Genomic DNA, 6,900 nt, shown 5'->3' with positions numbered 1-6,900 from the left:
TCCATAATTTCTTTTAACTTTTCCAGTCTTTTTACATCTTAAATTCCCCTCTAAGTTGTATTGACTCCTCACTATTTCTCAAACAAGATACTCCATTTCTTTTTTTTTTCTTTTTTTCTCCTTTTCTCCAATCCTTAACTTCTGTGCATTGGCTCCTTGGTGGAAAATTGACAAGGATGGGCAATGGGGATCAAGTGACTTGTCCAGGGTCACACAGCTGGGAAGTGTCTGAGGCCAGACCTGAACCCAAGACCTTCAGTCTCTAGGCCAGATCCATTTCTTAATTCCAATAATTTTTACTGGCTGTTGCCTTTACCTTGATCTCTCTCCTTTATCTCTGCCTCCTGTTTTCCTTGACTTCCTTCAAGTCTCAGGTAAAGTTTTATCTTCTGCAAGAAGCTTTTCCAGGTCTCCTCTGTTGATTATTTCCAATGTTGACAGAACTTTTTTTGTTTCTAGTTGGTTGCATGTTCTCTCTCAAGAAAGGCTGTGAACTCCTCATGGTCAGGGTCTGTGTTCTAACTTTTTTGGTAGCCTTAGCACAATGCCTAGCATGCAGTAGATGTTTAATAAATTTAAATTGCCTGACTGACACACCCAAAACACACTAGAACAAATTAATTAGATAATTTGGTAAGGAAGGCTTCACAGGGGAGTCTTAAGCAGCACATTTTAAGAGTAGGAGAAATGCAATCAGATAGGAAAGAGCTTTCTAGATAGGAAGAATGGCATAGATAATAGCAGGCAGGAAAGAGATTCATATGGTGAAGATAAATGCCAGATTGTGGTAGTGAAGAAGAATAGTGAGCAAGACTCAGTAGCTGAAGCATCATTATGTAATAATAATAGATCAAAGTTATGAGATAGTATTAATTTTAATCTTATGTAGATTCCTCAAGGCTAGCTAAATACCTTTTTTTCCAATGCTACTTTACCTATGTCTGAAGGCAGAAATTATTCTTGAGTTTTCATTGATACTTTTTGTATTTAAAATATCACTTTCATTAGATCAACATAGAATAGTGTACCTGTTAGATCTATGGGAAAGGAAGGAATTTAAGACCAATCAAGAGATAGAGAACATTACAGGATATAAAATGAATAATTTTAATAATATTAAATTTAAAAGGTTTTGTAGAAACAAAACCAATTCATCCATAATTAGAAGAGAAGAAACAAACTGAGAAAAGTTTTTTATGACAAAATTCTCTAACAAAGGTCTAATTTCCCAAATATCTAAGGAACTAAATCAAATTTACAAAAAAATCAAGCCACTCCCCAATTGATAAATGGTCAAAGGATATGAATAGGCAGTTTTCAGATGAAGAAATCAAAACTATAAATAATCACATGAAAAAGTGTTCTAAATCCTTCCTCATTAGGAAAATTCAAATTAAAACAACTCTGAGGTACTATCTCATACCTATCAGATTGGCCAATATGACAGTAAAGGAAAATAATAAGTGTTGGAGGGGATGTGGCAAAATTGGGACACTAATACATTAGTGGTGGAGTTGTGAATTGATCTAACCATTCTGGAAGGCAATTTGGAATTATGCCCAAAGGGTTTTAAAAGATTGCGTCCCTTTGATCCAGCTATAGTAGTATATAGTACTATATATAGTAGTATAGTAGTACTATAGCTGGATCAAAGTATTTGCCTAACGAGGATCTCTGGGTCAAAGGCTATGTATACTTTTGTGACTCCTCACAAAATTCCAAATTACTTTCCTGAATAATTGGATCATGTCATGAATCCAGTAATGACTCATTAATGTGCTTCCTGTTTTTGTTTTTGCTTTTTTTTTGGTTTGTTAATTTAATGAAAAAAATTATTATAAGGTCTAGAGACAGGAGGTCCTGGGTTCAAATATGACCTCAGAAATGCCCTTGCTCTGTGACCCTGGACAAGTCATTTAACCTTACTTGCCTACTCCTATGGTTCTTCTGCCTTGGATTGATTCCAAGAAAGAAGGCAAGGTTTTTTTTTTGTTTTAAAGGAGTCTATTGTCATAAATGTGGTACATGTAACAGAAGGAATTAATTTAAATAGCTGGAACAAATATATACATCTATAACATTATGTGACTGTACAGGGTAATTCTCTCCTTAGTAGATTTTAAAACAAAAAAGATTGAGATGGAAATCTAAAAATAAAGGAATCTCTTGTCATGGTGTAGGTGCAGAGAAGATAAAATTGATTATGAATCATTTTTTTAAACCCCTACCTTCTGCCTTAGAACCAATAGTGTGCATTGGTTCTAAGACAGAAGAGTGATAAGGGCTAGGCAATGGGGGTTAAGTGACTTGCCCAGGGTCACACAACTGGGAAATGTCTGAGGTCACATTTGAACCCAGGACCTCCTATCTCTGGGCCTGACTCTCAATCCACTGAGCTACCCAGTTGCTCCCTATGAATCATTTTCTAAAGATCTAATTTACAATTAATTGATTTTGTCTTATAAGTGCTTACTTTGCAGTTTGTCTCTGAACTGAATTCAGAAAGTCAGGCGATCTTTAATTAAGTTAAGTTAATTCAAAGCAGTACCTCAGGCCCTGATCTATATGTGGTTCAAATGTTTGCCTTGTGTATGGCGGGTGACTCAGGAAGATGGGGGAGAGGAGGTAGCTCAACTCTTATTTTTAAAAAGAACCACAAGCTCTGAGGATTATTATACACTTATGTCTGCTCTCTACAGTTTGGGACTCCCAAACTGCCAACCAGGAAAGAATTAGGGAGATTTTCCTTGACTACCTTTAACACGTCTTTGCCTGGCATTGATGTTTATTGTAATTAGGTTTTACACCCTTCTTCAGCTCCCATCTTGTGCAAAGCACTGTAGGAGACAGATGAGGAAGAGAGAATCCATCTTTTCACAAAACCGGACACCATTGCTCTCTTGGTCTTGACGGCCCGGGCACTGTCCGGAGATGGCACAGCACTGGGACCCCTTAAGCCCAGGCGAAGGGCGAGCAGGGAAATCCCCTGCTCGTCTCTGTCCTGCTGGCTCCTCACCCAAGAACATCTGGGAGCTTCTCTAAGACCCTGAGAGGATCGTCATCCTGGGATCATCCCCCCTCCAGGCTATGCCCTGATACCCTCGGGCTGTATCTCAGGCTTCCATCTGTTCTCTAGAGTCAGGTCCACATCGTGACTGACCCAGCGTCAGGTCCTCACTGCTGCAAAGGATATAAAAACCCCTGAACTGAAGCCCTCTGGGAGCAACCCCCCAGGGTTGTTCCACTCTTGCTGTCTTAATGGCCAATAATTCTATCTTACTAATAAATCTCTCTTTTTACTTTTTTTTCAAACCCTTAACTTCTGTGTCTTGGCTCCTAGGTGGAAGAGTGGTAAGGGTGGGCAATGGGGGTCAAGTGACTTGCCCAGGGTCACACAGCTGGGAAGTGTCTGAGGCCAGATTTGAACCCAGGACCTCCCTTCTCTAGGCCTGGCTCTCAATCCACTGAGCTACCCAGCAGCCCCTCTCTTTTTACTTTTAAGCTAAGTTTTGGGGTCTTGTATTCTTGCAAAAGGTATCCTTCCAGAACCCAGGGGTTCACCATTACACCCCATACCCTGAGGTTGTATCCCCACAACACCGTCATTCGATCAGTTCCAAAACCATATGCGTGTAATCAGTCCACGTTCTTCAATTCAGTTCAGTAATTGCTGTTGAATTGACTAGATTCTTGCCATATTTTGTCCACAAGAGTCAGTGTGGAATAGTAGTAAGAGAACTGACCTTGAGGTCAAGAAGACCTAGATTCGATTTTGTGTCTGACTGAGACCCTGGGGACGTCGCTTAACTTCCCAGTGCTTTAAGCCAATGGAGTCAAACACCAACCATTCTTTGGGCCTTCCCCAGTCGGTGCAGATTTCTGAACCAGATTAAAATGTAATAGAACACTCAGCCACTTCCCAGCTGTGTGACCCTGGGCAAGTCACTTGACCCCCATTGCCCACCCTTACCAATCTTCCACCTATGAGACAATACACCGAAGTACAAGGGTTAAAAAAAAAAAGTAATAGAACAATATAGAAAAATGTGAATAAATATATAATACAACATAAATAATGTTAATATATGATTTTGTAAGTCAATTTGTGTTGTTTTATGTATGTTTTAGTGGCTTCTTTTTCTGCCTGTATTGGTAGAAAGAGTTTTCTTCTTTGGGTGTTCTCTAGATGAATGAAATCACAATTCTAGTCTCTGTCCTTATCCCACAAATATTCTTATGGAGGCTTTGTCAAATGACTTGCTAAAATTCAGCATACTAAAGCCATGGCATTTCTCTGAGCTAACAATCAGTAAACATTTAATTCAAACATTTATTAAGCACCTACTATGTTCCATGCATTGTACTAAGTTCTGAGAATACAAAAAAGGGAAAGAAATATATTCTCTGCCTTCAAGGAACTTAGAATATAATAGGAGAAGGCAGCAAACTTTAACCAGTGAGCTTCATCTATTTCTTTCTTCTATATTCAGCTTCCCTATCATGGTTTGCAATTTTTTAAAAGACTCAGATCATTTTAATCTTTAATTATCCTGGCAATTCTTACAAATAGAGAAGGTTCATTTCATTTTTATTCCTTCATGACATCACTGAGTCCTTTTTATAAGTGTTCCCTATTACATCTAGAATGATCATGAAGTCCTCTACTTAGCATTGGAAGCCAATTAAGATGTGACTCTAGATTACTTTTCCATTACTTTCGCTCTCCTCTCTTTACTTCCTTTCTTTTCTTCATTCCTCTCTCCCTCCCTTCCTTGTTTCTTTCCTTTTTCTTCCTTTACTCCTTCCTTATTACCTTTCTCTAACTTCCATCCTTCCTTCCTTTCTACCTTCTTTTCCTCCCTCTTCCTTTTTTCATCCTTCCTTCCTTCCTGACTTCTGTTTCTTTTTCTTTCAAAAATACAATTTGTTAATCATTTTCTTTCCCCATCAAAAAATAATCATCTCACTGCCTTGCCATATTGAACCCTCTCTTGTGAAAAAACCACAGCAAAAATATCTGATGATATCTATAATATTCCATCTCTCTGTATTTCTTTCTGCCTTTTTAGGCTTATTCCAATTCAAGCATGTAACATTCAAGCCAAACTTGTCTTACTGCTCTACCTCCTATGCAGAATTCCATCTCCAGTTTCTTTGTCTTTGCAAAGACTCTCCCCAAATATTGGAATGCCCTTTTTTTGCTCATTTGCCTCAGAATCCCTAATTTCCTTCAAAGGTTGGCTTAAGTACCACTTCCTTTGTGAAGCATTTTCTGATTCCCTCAGTTGCTAGTGCTACTCTCCTCCCATTACTTTGTATGTATTATTTATATTTTATACATTTTCTTAGAATATAAGCTCCTTTCTGGCAAGAACTACTTTATTTGTTATTCTGTATCTCTTATGTTAGACAGGTCCTAGGTCCATAACACAGAGCAGAGAACCAAAAAAATAAATTATAGTAATTAGAGAATATGGAAGTTGGAAGAAAATTCTAGTCATCTAGTCTAAGAGGAATCCTCATTATCACACACTTGTCAGGTAATCACTGAGACTTTTCTTGAAGACCTTCAATGAAGGACAACCCACTATCTCAGGACCCCAGGCAGCTCTTTGTGCTTTTAGGAAACTCTAATTCTTTAGAAGTTTTTCCTAATATCAAATTTAAATTTACTTCTTTGCATCTTACCCTCATTGTTGCCAATTAAATATATTGGGTTTCTTCTACATGAAAGCCCTTCAAATACTTGAACACAGACCGCATATTCCCACCCCCTCACCCCCATTATTTCTTTTTTCCATTTTAAACATTCCCATTTCCTGATTTGAAATAGTTTTAGCATATGTGTATGTCAACATTACTTTTGGCTAGAGTGTCTGGAAGTTATATGCTTTTTTTTTTTTGGTACTCCATATTATGCTACTAAATTATATTGACATTGTAGGCCACTCAACTCCTCAAAATATTTTTTTTAAATTTTAATTGTTTTTAAGTTTTAATTAAAAAAAAAACACCCTTACCTTCACTCTTAGACTCAATACTGCATATTGGTTTCAAGGCAGAAGAGGTGTGAGGGCTAAGCAATGGTGGTTAAGTGACTTGCCCAGGACTGCACAACTAGGAAGTGTCTGAAGCAAGATTTGAACCTAGGACCTTCCATCTCCAGGCCTGGCTCTCAATCCACTAAACCACCCAGCTGCCCACTCAATATTTTTTAAGAAACTTTTTTCTAACCATATCCTTCCCTTCCAAACTGCACTTTTACTTTTTCAGCTGATTTTTTTTTAATACAAAGCATAAAACTTCATATTTACAATGATCCCTCACCTATTGTAGGAGTTACATTCCAGAGACCCTTACAATAGGTGAAAATCTGCAAAGTAGTGGCATTATATTTATTTTATTATTTATATATATTTTAAAGTTTTATAAACCCTTCCCACTATCCTATAAACCTTTTCCACACTCTTATTAACCTCAGTCACTGAGCCAATCAGCACCCAGGATATGGAACACAACACTGTAGTTGGTCACCTTTCATTCTATCATGGCCAGGAGTGTATACAATAAGTGTAACTCCATGATACAGAATTAGGTATATATTAAAAAAAAAACCTCAAGATTGCCTGCCCTTTGATCCAGCCATACCATTGTTGGGTTTGTACCCCAAAGAGATCATAGATAAACAGACTTGTACGAAAATATTTATAGCTGCGCTTTTTGTGGTGGCAAAGAACTGGAAAAGGAGGGTATGTCCTTCAATTGGGGAATGGCTGAACAAACTGTGGTATATGCTGGTGATGGAATACTATTGTGCTAAAAGGAATAATAAACTGGAGGAATTCCAGGCGAACTGGAAAGACCTCCAGGAATTGATGCAGAGCGAAAGGAGCAGAGCCA

This window comes from Gracilinanus agilis, chromosome 3, assembly GCF_016433145.1.
Source record: "Gracilinanus agilis isolate LMUSP501 chromosome 3, AgileGrace, whole genome shotgun sequence".
NCBI lineage: Eukaryota > Metazoa > Chordata > Mammalia > Didelphimorphia > Didelphidae > Gracilinanus > Gracilinanus agilis.
Note: the sequence above shows the minus strand (reverse complement) of the source record.